Source organism: Aethalodelphis obliquidens, unplaced genomic scaffold, assembly GCF_003676395.1.
Source record: "Aethalodelphis obliquidens isolate GAN/ISIS:26980383/991018 unplaced genomic scaffold, ASM367639v1 scaffold14, whole genome shotgun sequence".
NCBI lineage: Eukaryota > Metazoa > Chordata > Mammalia > Artiodactyla > Delphinidae > Aethalodelphis > Aethalodelphis obliquidens.
In genome coordinates this window covers 38,162,879-38,177,892 of record NW_020837958.1, presented here as the reverse complement: position 1 = coordinate 38,177,892, position 15,014 = coordinate 38,162,879, and positions in this window count along the sequence as shown.

The window sequence follows — 15,014 nt, the reverse complement described above, 5'->3', positions numbered from 1 at the left end:
TGAAGCTGTGGATTACGAATTTATCATCGTATCAATCTTCTCCCCTACAGAATTTTCTATAACAATTTCAGCCCCTAGGATTCAGTAGTAGAAAAGCCAGATGAAAAGGACAGCGGGAGGAGGAGCTAGGGAGCTGCAGGTGTCTGTGGAGAATCATTATAATGTTGGATTATAGAATATGATCTAGAAAGAACGTGAAGCCAGGAGGGGTGGATAAAAGAGGGAAAAAAATAATGACAGATTGAAGGTATTAGTAAAGCCAGAGAGCTATTGCAGTGGTGAGGAGTGGTGAGCGCAGCCAGGCTCACCACTCAGTTGCCCATGTCCGCACAACTATATATATCGGTTTTCTAATTAAATTCCTGATTTCTGGCTGAAAAGTGCCACCATGGCTTAACTTCTATGGATAGTAGAGATGCTAATAAATGTAAATGATCCATAGGTTGTGGACCGGATTCCACCCCCCCACCTCCCCCCACCCCCCCACCTCTCCCCACCCCCGCTCAGCCCCACCCCAGTACAGGATGGTCCCTCTGGCATTTCACTCCACCCATGGTGTCAAAGACATGATCATCTGCTTCAGTGGAGCTCAAAATATCCTGAGTCACTGAAAGTGGGGTGTCCACAGGGGGCAGTATGGTTGGGGTGCAGCACTGTCTCAGGACACACACAGGTAACCTTCATCATTAGTAACGTGCACGCATAGTGGATGGGGAACCTCCTCCCAATGATGACTGGGAGATCATCAGCCACCACTGGTGACATGGGGTGGTCGTGTGACTGTTGACAGGCCGTCCACAGGGCATGGCTTCTGCGCAGCTTCCTGATTCTGGCTGGTGGAGGTGGTACGGGCTCGGGCATCTTGGTGCTGACCCTGGAATAAGAGTCACTCCCGGTCCAGACCCCCAGCCTACCTTATCACTACCGTCTCCTTGCTATCAGAAGTCCCCATGATCCTTACCTAGTTTCTCCAGGGCAAGGATGTGGGATTTGAATTACCTGCCTATCCCTGTTCTGTTCCCTATCTATTGTAATGGCATAAACTCCATGCCTTGATTCCCTTCCCTTTTTATTCCCCAAAGCTTGTTTGAAAATAAACACTACACCCAGTTATACACACACACACACACACACACACACACACACACACACACACTACTCTAAACATTAGCCCTTTGCTTCTATTTGCATTCCTCCTACTAGCATAAACCAATCTTTGCCTTGGTTGTGTCTTTTAGTTCGACACCCACCAAGAGGTGAACCCACTTTTTGGGTAACACGTTCTCCCCAAGAGAACTCTATTGAAAGAATACTTCAGGTCTCTTTCTCCTCTCACCAAACTCGTGACTCAGTTGGTGAAATGAGGCAAGTGGCTGCTAAACCACAGCCCAGTCTTCTGGCTTTTGCTCTCACGTGGGACTTGCAGGCCCACACGGAACACACTCTTTCTCCACTCTCATTTTCCTCCTTCTGGAGCAGCAGAGTATACACATCCCAGGCAGTGCACCGATCAACCCACTGAGATGCGAGAATAAAATATGAGACTATTAGAAGAGGTATCTATTTTTATTTTTTATTTCCTTCTCTTAAATTTATATTTTAATAATTTTTAAAGAAAAATAATGCAACAGTAAATTTATATGAAGTGATTTGTAAATGAATGAATATATGAGAATATGTACTCTAAAATCATTTAAAAAATTTTTTTTTCCAAAAATCATTTATTCATAGGAATTTGCCAGTAAAAATGTGTGTTGCTCTCTCCCAGTAGATGGGCTATGGGCCAGGCTGTGATCCTCGATGCTCCTCGCTGAGTAAAGAACTGCTCTATAGCCCCAGTTTTCCCCACAGATTGTCCCAAAGGCTGAATCTTGCTGAAGGGTGGCTTCAGGAGAAGATTCATAGGAGGTCTCACGCTGGCCTCCAGCCTCAGCATCCTCCTCCAGCACAGCACCAGGTTAAAGCAGAGGGTGCCCCTCCATCCCCATCTGCCTCTGGCCATTCTCCCTCCACTCAGAATCCAGTGAGGACCCCTGTGATTAACTGGCTCCCTGGAACCACCCCAAAGTTAGCGCTCTATATGTTGACATGAAAAGATACTTTGCTAAGTGAAAGAAACAATGTACCTTTTTTCCTTTGTGTGTTTTGTATTGTTGCCTATAAATACACATGCAATGGAATATTGAATGAACTGAACTCAGTGAAGTACAATCATGTCTCAGCTCTCTTTCCTACCACTGCCTTCACACAGGCTGCACTGAATTCCCTTTCACACCACCCTTCCCATGATGTCTCAAGCAGATCTCATAGATTTCTGGTCACTTTCAGATGGAAAGAGTCTCACATTGGTAATTAAAACTAAACTCAGGATTTCCCTGGTGGTCCAGTGGTTAAGACTCCACGCTTCCTCTGCAGGGGACACAGGTTCCATCCCTGGTCAGGGAACTAAGATCCCACAGGTCGCACAGTGAGGCCAAAATAATAAATAAAATAAAATAAATAAAATAAAACTAAACTCACTTCGAGGTATTGAAATGATTCTGTTCTGCCTAAATCAAAATTCAAGACATTTCCAGTTCAGGATTTCCCCCATTAACCTTGCACTTCCAGCTTAGGCCAGTTCTGTGGCCTGGGGACATGTAGTGATGAAAGAAGCTGTGAATAGCTCTTTCATTCTCCATCCACCTCCTTCACCTCCCACAGCTGGCTCCGCCAGAGTCCCCAGAGCATGTTTGTACATGAGTTTACTTGAAAGACATAGCTGGAAAGAAGGCAGCAGACTCTGTGTCACATTTCAACTCTTCCAAGAACTCTCTCACCACACTTTGCCCTGATAACGTCATTGAGATTGCACTGGGTATATGTTTCTGCAACTCTCCCAAGACTTTCTCCCCAAGAAAGTTACCAGGTTCCCAATCACTCTGAGTGGTTCTCTTGGAACACCACGCCCCTCCCCCCATCTGACACACACACACAAACATACTTAGAAAACCATAGCACTTGCCCCTTATGCTTTAACTTTCATAGAATTTCAGACTTATTTTATATAGACTGAAGGTGGATGTTAGGGTGAAGGTCAAAGGATCTATTCAGCCAACTTTTAAGTAATCCTTTGGGTATGTGTATTGCCTAAGGCTACAGCTTTTGTCAAAATATTTAGATATCAGAAGTCTCACTTGGGCTTCCCTGGTTGCGCAGTGGTTGAGAATCTGTCTGCCAATGCAGGGGACACAGGTTCAAGCCCTGGTCCGGGAAGACCCCACATGCCGCAGAGCAACTAAGCCTGTGCACCACAACTACTGAGCCCATGTGCCACAACTACTGAGCCCGCACGCCTAGAGCCTGTGCTCCACAACAAGAGAAGCCACCGCAATGAGAAGCCCGCCCACCACAACAAAGAGTAGTCCCCACTCACCACAACCAGAGAAAAGCCCGGGGGCAGCAACGAAGACGCAACGCAGCCCAAAAAATAAATAAATAAATAATAATAAAAATAAATAAATAAAATTAAATAATAAAATCAATTTATTAAAAAAACGAGTCCCATTCAACATTCTGTTACACAGATGTACACACACACACACGTTATGGCAGGAACATTCTACAAACACACAGAGAAGTAGTCATGTTTCTCTCCAGAGAAAGGCTCAGGAGTTTGGGGTAGGAAGAAGGCATCCTCCACCTAAAGTATACCCATTAAAGTACTTAAAAACAATTTTTAACATGTGTGTATATTACTTTTTCAATTTTAAGAAAACTGGCCGTTAAAAACATTGAAATCCTCCCTGTTCATTCTCCCATCTCCAAGATGGTCTCTGAAACACCTTACCGGGGTATGGTGCCTACCCAGGTGTAACAGAAAAGTGTGGGGGGTCTTACACAAAGCCAAGCAATGGCCTTGTCAAAGCAACTTCTCAGACAAGTTGATTTAATCAAGGGTTAAAGTTTTATTTTAAGCTATCCCTCAAGGGATCCAGGCTTCCAAGAAACCCAGTTGAAAAAAACTTTTTCTTTGGAGGAAAAAGGAGTATGTAGATAAAATTATTAGATAAGATGCAAGAAAAATACGTTTGGTTAAAGATCATTAGGCTCATGACAAGACTAATGGGCAACTCAGAGGGTTAAATTCTAACTTTCTAAAAGGGACTGTTAACCAGATCAAACAACAAAGTTCTTTGCCATTTAGTCTATCCAAGTGGTTCAACTTCACCATCCAGGCAATAGCATGAGAGTTCATCTTTTCTCAGGTTTTGGATCATTTTTTTTCCATATCCATATCTGGATTCCCAGTCTTTTTTTTTTTCAGTTTTATTGAGATATATTTGACATATATCTCTGTGTCAGTTTAAGGTGTACAGCATAATGACTTGACTTACATATATTGTGAAATGATTACCACAATAAGTTAACATCCCTCATCTCATGTAGATGCCAAAAAAGAAGAAGAATAAAATGCATCTTTCCCCCTTGCAATGAGAACTCTTAGCAACTACTCTCTTAACTACTTCCAAATATACCATATAGCAGGGTTAACTACAGTCATCCTTTTGTACATGACATCCCCAGTACTTGTTTATCTTATGATTGGAAGTCTGTACCTTTTGACCTGGATTTCCAGGCACACTTGTCAATAAGGTTGGTTGTTTCTCCTTAAATTCTTTGTCCTTCTGCTATCTCTGTACTGTCAACATTCTCCTCCAGACCCCCGCCTCAGCCTCACTCCTTTCTCAGAAACAAACACACAGGGAGCGCCATTCCAGGAAATGGGGACAGAGCGGTGACACGGAAGCTGCGCCCTCGCAGACACCCGGTAATTGGGTAACTGTCTCAGGCTGGGTGCCTGACGTGCGTGTTGTGTGGAGACGCACCCTGTGAGTGCCCTGCCCGAGTGGCTGAGCTGAGACCTCAGCCGCTAGGACCTGTTAGATGAGGGAGAAGGCAGTACAGACCAAGGCCTGTGCGGCCTCAAACTCCTACCCGCTGGAGGCCACAGGGACTTTGAAATCCCTTCACTTTCTGTCTTCTTCTGCCCCTACACAAGGCTGAAGTACAGCACCTTCAGCCTCAGGGAAGCAGTATCTCTTTTCTTGTCCCGGTCCAACACTTACACATGTGCTCCATCTGCCTATCTCCCAAGCCGGAAACCCTGCTGTCTTTAACTCGAGTATTCACTTTTTTCACTTATTTACCTATGGATCTGATGTGGCTGCTTGGAAGGTATCAGGAGTTCCCTCCCCACAGTGTCCAGCTGGTTCTTTTGAGGCCGCTTTCTAACATCCCTTCTATCTGTATGCCCAGCAGAAAGCCCCTCTTCAATGCCACTTCTCAAAATTCCTCATCTCTAACTCGACTTATCACCATTCTTCACCAGCTGACCTTCTGGCCCTTCCTCACTGCAACTCCATAGCTTATGGGGACAAACCCCTGATTAAAGGATCCTTTAGTGACTCACTTGTCCAGATTGTAGCTAAACTCTTCAAGATCTGGTCTCTGGCCACCCACCTCTCTTGCATCTCCTCTCAAAAGTACCCTTCATCTAAACTTTCAAAAATTTCCCCTTGTTGCATAATATTTCATGCCTTTTGTTCTTTACTTATACTCTCAAGTCTAATTTATTTAAGCAACCATTCTTTTTTTTTCTTTTTTTCTAATAAATTTATTTATTAATTTATTTTTGGCTGCGTTGGGTCTTCGTTGCTGCACGGGGGCTTTCTCTAGTTGTGGCGAGCAGGAGCTACTCTTCATTGTGGTGGGCGGGCTTCTCATTGCAGTGGCTTCTCTTGCTGCAGAGCACGGGCTCAGTAGTCGTGGCGCACGGGCTTAGTTGATCGGCATGTGGGATCTTCCCGGCCCAGGGCTCAAACCCATGTCCTCTACACTGGCAGGCGGATTCTTAACCACTGAGCCACCGGGGAAGCCCCCACTGAGAGACTTTTATTGCATTTTTGTGCATTCTTATCTGTATCTTCCTACGGGTCCACAGAGCTGTCTGAGGGAGCTGCTGCTGTCTTTTTTTTTTTTTTTTTTTAACATCTCTATTGGAGTATAATTGCTTTACAATGGTGTGTTAGTTTCTGCTTTATAACAAAGTGAATCAGCCATACATATACATATATCCCCATATCTCCTCCCTTTTGCGTCTCCCTCCCTCCCACCCTCCTTATCCCACCCCTCTAGGTGGTCACAAAGCACGGAGCTGATCTCCCTGTGCTATGCGGCTGCTTCCAACTAGCTATCTATTTTACATTTCGTAGTGTGTATATGTCCATGCCACTCTCTCACTTCTTCCCAGCTTACCCTTCCCCCTCCCCATATCCTCAAGTCCATTCTCTAGTAGGTCTGTGTCCTTATTCCTGTCTTGTCCCTAGGTTCTTCATGACCATTTTTTGTTTGTTTTTTAGATTCCATATATATGTGTTAGCATACGGTATTTGTTTTTCTCTTTCTGACTTACTTCACTCTGTATGACAGACTCTAGGTCCATCCGCCTCACTACAAATAACTCAATTTCATTTCTCTTTGTGGCTGAGTAATACTCCATTGTATATATGTGCCCCATCTTCTTTATCCATTCGTCTTAGTCATCTCTGTGTCTCATGCTCCCTGGCACAACACGGGGCACAGAGTAGACTCCCCAAAGTGTTTGTCACCTGAATGGCCAGCTGGCCAGATGAAGGAAGGAATAAAATTAATAATAAATACACCCATTCCTTTGAGGATTAGGACTAAACTCTTTAACGCGATCCTCTTAATTCAGCCTGTGCCGGCCTCTGCAGCCTCAGCTCTTGGCCCTTTCCAAGTCCCACTCCCTCTCAGGGCTCCCATCTTCTCTCCCAGTTCCCGAACCTGCCCAGCCCTCCCTCGCCAGAGGACGGTGCAAGAGGCAGCCCTCCTACATCTATGCACACAAATCTCTTCCTCTGGAAACCTCCACGAGGGCCCTCAGTTGCAGGGGACACTCCTCCTCTCTGCTCCTACGACTCCGCTCGCTTAAACCGGTGAAGCACTCATTGCTCAGTTACCAGCACGATCGGTCCTCAGTATCCACAAGTTTGGCATTCACGGATTCAACCATCTGAGTGGTTGGTTAACTCCACGGGTGCCAAACACGCGCATATGGAGGGCGGACTGTACTCATCGTACGATGCCATTTCATACAAGGGACTTGAGCATCTAGTGGATTTGGGTACCTCCCGAGCTCCTGGAACCAATCCCCCACGGATACGACGGTCAACTGTATAACAATATAGAGAAATTTCTAACTATATTTTTCTTAGATGCAGAATTAATCCCTCTCCTTTCAGAGGAGAACTGTTTGTATTGAATGAATCCTTTGATGAGAAGTTTAGGGGTGGGGAGATAGAGGCCCCGGAAGGCTGCATGAATAACAATACTATACAGTAGGGCTTTTTTAGGGAGACTGAATTCAATGAGGGTTTTGTTTTGACAAATCAGTGTGTATGTGTGTATGTGTTTTGAGTGAATGAATGCATGACTTCCTGGCTATAAAAGGAGCTGTTACTGTCTGTTAAATAAATGTTCCCTACATCTTAGGTGGATGGGGTGGGGGCGATTTTTCAAAGTTTCCCACATTCTTTCCTTTGGCCTTCACCTCACTGCAGCCAGAGTTCCTTTCCCCTGACAGTGGACACCGTGAATAGGGGGTGGGAAGCCGGGGAGGGCTGGGAGTTGGACCTCATTAAATTAAATCAATGATCGTCACTACAGACGGCAGATGACACTGTATTGCTGTGCATTGCTCTAAGTACTCTTTAGCTCACTGAATCTGCACCACAACCCTGTACTATTATCTCCACGTCACACAGGAAGAAACTGAAGTTCAGAAAGTGACGTGTTTTGCAGGGTCACACAACCAGCGAGTGGCAGAGCCAGGATTCTAACCTAGCAGCCTGATTCTAAAGCCCAAACCCTTAGTCACTGCCCTGCCACAGCGGGTTCTGTACTCGCTGCGTTGGAACTGCCCGTCAGAAGAAACCATTTCTTCAGGGTCTCTGGTACTCCCTAAAAATTCCACAAGAGGGAGACATTTCGCCATCGGTTCTTCGCTGCTGATGAATTACAGACTTAATTTGCAGTTTCGAAAGCAGCCCAAGAATCGACTGGTTACCTGTATAGAATCTGAACAGGTTTCCTGACAAAATGGAACATTAGGTACCCTAAATGGGATCAAATTAGCCCAAATTAATTAGGAAGTTCACAGTCCCAACCAGGCAGCCCATATTATCCCTCTGCCAATCACTCTCCTAGACTGGAACCCAGTTTGCAATGGTGGCAAGGGCTGTGTGAGCCTTGGATCTTTAAACACGGGGCCCCCCTTCCCTTCTCCAAGTTCTCCCCATTGTCCAGGAGACTGGGAGCCTCAAAAATAGGTTTCAGTGGTTCTAAAGGCTGGAGAAAATCGAGAATAAAGTTGTCCTTGACCACTCTCACTACCAGCCCTGCAGGGCCCACTCATAATGACTCTTAGGCCACAGTATATCCCAGCTGTCTCTGTGCCCTATCCTAAGACAGACATTGGGAATAAGAGCGTGGTGGACGTGGTGTTATGCCCCCAGGTTCCCCTTCAGGTATGAAGGACTCACTCCTCCAGCTGCTGGGGTGCTGCTGGAACATGGCCCTCAAGGATGAGGCACTATAGGAGGCTCCACCTGGGACAGCCACCTCGCCCAAGGCTACACCCACTTTCTGGGGCAGCCCTCATCCTATGACTGATCTGTTTTGGAGGAGAAAAAAGGTCCAATCCCCTTGCCTCAGCTTGGAACAATCCTGAAGGGTCATCTCAGCTTCAGAGTTCACTGGAGGGTCAGCTGCGGCCTCTGAAGGGAATGCATCAAAGCTAGTCCTCTCTCTCTGCCCAGTCCTACTTGCTGCCTTTCTGCCACAGGTGGTGATCCTGAAACCACTCCCTAATACACCTGCTGCAAGTTCATCTCCATCCTAGGGTCTGATTCTTGGGTAACTCAACCCGTAACAGTTGGTACCAGGGGTCTCTGAAAAAGCATATGCTGGGATGGGATTTGGGATCAGCTGGATCGCTCACCACCCAGCTAACGACGAGGACCCTATCAGTGGTCAGGTGGAGCTTGGAGAGACCGTACTGAACTGGGATGGTCTACCGGTGGCAAGAAATGCATCAGGCTTTTGAGAAACATGAGGGAAATAGTAACTATAAGGATAAGGGAATTGCTCAGTCTTAAAAAAGAATGAGGGCTTCCCTGGTGGCGCAGTGGTTTAGAATCTGCCTGCCAATGCAGGCGACACGGGTTCGATCCCTGGTCCGGGAAGATCCCACATGCCGCGGAGCAGCTAAGCCCGTGTGCCACAACTACTGAGCCCACGTGCCACAACTACTGAAGCCCGTGCGCCTAGAGCCCATGCTCCGCAACAAGAGAAGCCACCGCAATGAGAAGCCCGCGCACCGCAACAAAGAGCAGCCCCGGCTCGCCACAACTAGAGAAAGCCCACACGCAGCAACAAAGACCCAATGCAGCCAAAAATAAATAAATGTCTTCAGAAAATAAAAATAAACAAAAGGCTCAGAAAGTGGGCATTGAGAATGGATATATCAGGCTGGAAAACCCACTAAATAATTATGTTCCTTGGGGAAGCCTGGAGGATACACAATTTATGAAAGCAATAAGGAATGCGTGATGAGAAGGGCGCCAGCATCACTAAGAATCTCCGTCATGGCTCTCCTGTATAGGCCAAGACCAATGGTAGGAAATGCCGCTACTGAGCTGCGCGCACGGATAGCAATGGAAATGATAGTACTTTCCCCCCAAAATCGAGGCTAGGTGGCAGCATATAACCAACAGAAGCCCACTAGCATAGGCCCAATAGCAAGGGCTCCCACTTACCAAGGCTGACACAGCTGACAGTGCCTAAGCTGCTAGCAGCAAAAACAAGTACCATCTTCCAGCATGCAGTGTCTCCTTTAACACAACAACCTTTATATGGAGCTGTGTGCCCAACAGACAGAACACATGAGTCTAGAAACAAGGGGAGAGGGAAACAGGAATGGCGTGCTTACCATCACTCCTGTGATCCGCTTGGGCAACTGGTATTTCCTGCCCCTACAACTCTACGACCTCATGTTGAGAGTTCCTGGCTCCCAAACAGAAAACGTGTCCAACAGGAGAAGGAGTATGGCTGCTGTATCGGAACTCTGGGCTCCTTGTGTGAAGGGACCATCAGGCAAGAAGAGGCATCACCATGTGGACTACAAAGTAAATCCTGATCACAAGAACAAGGGGAGGCAGGATGGGGGGAGTTCCCTGGTGGTCCAGTGGTTAGGACTCCGCGCTTTCATTGCACAGGGTGCGGGTTCAATCCCTGGTCCGGAAGCTAAGATCCTACAAACCGTGCAGCACAGCCATAAATCACCTAATATCAGGTTAGCCAAAAAGTTCATTTGGGTTTTCATGTTACAAAAAACAGGAACAAACTTTTTTGCCAACCCAATAAATAAATAAGGGGAGGCAGGATGGCTGTTACACAAAGGAGACGTAAGGGAATGTGTTTGGCACCAGCTGGTCCACTTGGGAGCCTCTTGATACTCCCCTGCTCTGCTCTGTTTGACAGTAATGACAAGTGCAGCTGCTATGACTTGAGGAGAGCATGGATGCCACGGCTCAGACCCCTGAAGGGAAAAGTCTGGGTCGCATCATCAGGTGAGCCACTGAAATCAGCAGGAGTGCTAGCTAAGGCAATCTAAAAGGTCTAGAAGAGGAAAACGATAGGTAACAGTTGCCGTCCTGAGATCAGCTACTGGGATTTCCCCAAATGAAGCTGCCCCTCACCCTATTTCAGGACAACTCTGAAGGGTCATCTCAGCTTCAACACTCCCATAAAATCCACTGAGTCTTCTACGGAGACAGCATCACAGCTCCACTTGTCCCTCTGCTCAATCCCGCCACCTTCCCTTTCGTTCCACAGCTGTAGATTCCAAGAGCACCTCCTAATAAATCTCTTGCTTTTTCTTTTTGTTGTTTTGGCCGTTCCTCTTAGTTCCCCGACCAGGTATCAAACCCGGGCCCACAGCAGTGAAAGTGCAGACTCTTAACCACTGGACCACTAGGGAATTCCCAAACCTCTTGAATGTTAATCTCTTTCTCAGAATCTGATTTCTGGAGAAAAATGTCGTCCATGTCAGAGGAAGAGGGGCCTTTGATCACTTATCCATAAGGATAAGGATGCTTGATACGCAGCAAGTGATGGTTCCATCAAAGGCAACAATATATGTGAAAACACTGTGAAAAGAGGACTGGGCAAATGAAAAAGGAGGGAGTGATCAAGGATGGTGTTATTGGAGCTTCCCTGATGGCGCAGTGGTTAAGAATCCGCCTGCCAATGCAGGGGACACAGGTTCAAGCCCTGGTCCGGGAAGACCCCACATGCCGCAGAGCAACTAAGCCCCTGCATCGCAATTACTGAAGCCCGTGTGCCTAGAGCCTGTGCTCTGCAACAAGAGAAGCCACTGCAGTGAGAAACCCGCGCACCGCAACGAAGAGTAGCCCCCACTCGCCGCAACTAGAGAAAGCCCGAGCACAGCAACAAAGATCCAATGCAGACAAAAAATAAATTAATTAACTAATTAATTTTTTAAAAAGGAATGGTGTTATTAAGGAGATGGGATATGAGTGAAGGATAAGACTGTCGACTGAAAGAAAAACGCGCAATGTAAATTTGTGAGTTAAGACCTTACTTCGGAACTATAGCCCAGGAGACAGTCTCTAGGATAGCTCTGAGGAATTGCTCCAAAGAAGTAAGGGAGGAGCCAGGGTATAGATGAGGTTTTTGCTGGGAAAAAACAAACATATAGTTGAACATCAAAAGATTGCTGCTAATCACAAGAACAGGCATCTCAAGTTAATTATTTTAGTTCTTTTCCATGTATGGGAAGATGCAAGGATCTTGGTTCATTGAAGTTATTCTTTGTTTTTGTTTTTTTTTGGCCATGCCATGCGGCACATGGGATCTTAGTTCCCTGACCAGGGATCAGGGCCGTGCCCCCTGCACTGGGAGTGCTGAGTCAACAAAATGGACCACCACGGAAGTCCCTGAAGTTATACTTTAAACATGCATCTTAACTATCTAGGCAACTGCAGTGCTTGAGCCTTGTAGAACTGGAGTGATACGCAACATTTTTTGTTTATGAGACTTTGGAAGATAAGGTCTTGGAGAACAGATAGAATGTGGGCCCTGAGGGTCATCAGCGTCCTACATGAGGAAGGACAGAGACGCAGAGCAGTAGCAGTTGAGGAGAAATGGGGCTACTTGAAATCCCTTTCTTAATAACCATCTAAAGATATCCACCCTGTTGGGATGAGTCCCTGGATTCTCCCATCCATGTCTCCCCATTCTCTTGTTAATTAATATAATGTTTTTATTAGCATCTGTAAGACCCATGAAGGGAAGATAACAAATTCAATATGACTTCTTGGACTGGTGCTCCATTATGTAGCAGTAAAGTTACACGAGGTGTCAATGCAAAAGTGATGCCCATGCAAAAGGAGCCTGCTTAACCATAGCATTTACCATGTCCTGGGTAATGGGTATAGTCAGTGGGTGAATACTCAGGTCATCATAAAGCCAGTTCCACGTGGCCTGCATATGAAGCAGATCAGCTGCTTTAGCTGGGGTGTTCCACTTGACATTTATGAGGGTTGCTGAATAATTACCCTTATCAGGGTAAACAGACCTTACAGTGGCCTTTATCCAATCCAACAGCCTGGCCATTGCCTCAGGAACACAACCTGCTGTGTGTCTGGATCATATAACCATCTGTAATTGTTCCATAGTGAGCTATGGGTCCTGTATCAACCCAAACATGCTCTTCCATTCTGTAGCATTTAAAAGCAAAGATACTGCCCCCAAATTAATCATTCTCACAATCCATTTCAGCGAAGATTATTTAGGAAGTTGATGACACTAATCTATCAAATATAACAACTCCTTCACATTATATCTCCCGGTTTTAGTAGTTTCTTGGTTTTGTCTTCTCCCAACATGTACTACCTTCTTGGTGACCAGAGTCTTAGAGGTACCTGCTGTCATCCCCACATAATTTTTTCCCTGTGCAGGTGGCTCTGAGGCTAGAAACCGAAGCTCAGACCAATCAAGGTCCAAGCCAGCACTCTCTCTTACTTTCATTTTGGCTACTACAGATATCAATAACCAAGAGATTACAGAGTTTGCTTTTTTCTTATCAGTTTCCATTTCCTCAAGTACCTAGTGAACCAATGCCCCAGGAACTGGATCTATCTCTAAATTCCACTGGTAAAATTTACCTCTTGCAATTGATTACAGCACATCTGCTGCTTCATACCATGGGTGCCTATGTGGCCACCCAGGAATCCAAGGTTCCTTGTCCTCTGCCCTTTCATCCTACCTCTTCCCAAACCACTTGTTTCCATGAGCTAGGGCCAAGCTAGCAAATCCTACTTCTGACACCAGTTCTGCGGGTGCTTTCTTTGACACCAACCAATTCTCCAACACCAACTAATTTTACAACAATTCAATTAAATTCTGATACTATCTACCTGGAGTTAGCATCAGATTCCACAAATTAAAGAGTTCAGTAACACAAGATTGTCCCCACTCCGGCGGCCAGTCACAATGTTACCAGAAAACTGGGTTAACCTCTCAGTGGATGTCAAGCCAAAAGACACAAAGGAGCCAGAGATTAGGAGAAGGAAGGGTTTATTACTTGTAGCAAGTAAGGTGAACACCAGGAATCTTTCCCAAAGCAGCATCTCCCTGAACAGCATGATTGGGGAAGTTTTAAGCAAAGGGCTCATACGTATTCACGAAGGGGCCTGAGCAAGGGAATTCTGCATAGAATTGAGGCAAAGGTCGAGAGAGTCCCAGCTTTAGTGGACTGAAGTCAGAAAAGGTCAACATTATCATCCCTTAGGTTCCAGTGGCTCTGGTAATTGGGTGCTCACTCAGAGGAGGGGTTTATATTCTGAAAAACAGCTCAAGCAAGTGCTTCAGGCTGATCTTGAAACAGAACTGGGAGTCTTTGCAACGGATTTGTTGTCTCTTTGCTATGGTTACTTCTCTTGCCTGCTAACAGTCTTGTTTTTTCCCTTAAGATCTTTATTACTGAGACCTCTTGAAGGGCAGGCATTGTGCCAGGCTTAGATCACAAAATGGCTTAGGCCAAAAACGGCTTCTCTCATGTCAAAAAGCTACATCTGATTCTTTTCCTCTGGGGACACCCTAACCTATCTGCTTACAAAATGTCCCAGGTTGCCACCTATACTTCTGACCAACCAGCTGTAAGTTCTAGGGTTCTATGACCCTCTACTCAGGTTTGAAAATTTGCTTAGAACAGCTCACAGAACTCAGGAAAACACCTTACTTACATGTCCTGATTAATACAAAGGGTATAATTCAGGAATAGCCTGAAAGACATGCATAGGGCAAGGCACGCGTGGCGGAATGTCACAGAACTTCCACGCCCTCTGCAGGTATACCCCCCTCCCAACACCTTGATAAGGTTCACCAACCCAGAAGCTCTGCGAGAGTTTTTATAGAGCTCAGTCTCCAACCCCCTTCCCCAACCAGAAGACTGGGGGTGAGACTGAAACATCTCACTCTCTGATCAGTTCTTTCTGGTGACCAGCCCCATCCTGAGGCTATTCAGGGGTCCCACCTTAACTCACCTTATTAGCATAAATTCAGGTGTGATTGAAAGGGGCTTGTATAAATAACAAAAGACACTCTTATCACTCAGGAAATTCAAAAGGTTTTAGGAGCTTAGTGCCAGAATCTGGAGATAAGACCAAATATATTTTCTATTATACCATAATTACTCTATCTGATATGATTCGGGGTGGGAGGGGCGGGGAGTCACTTGAAAAAAATTCTCAAAGGCAAGAACTGACAGGACTTGGTAGACCTGTGGATCCTGGAGAAGCACTGAGTTACACAGTTTAGGTTTTAATTGCTATTCTGCCACTCAACTTTCCTATGCTTCAGTTTCCCCA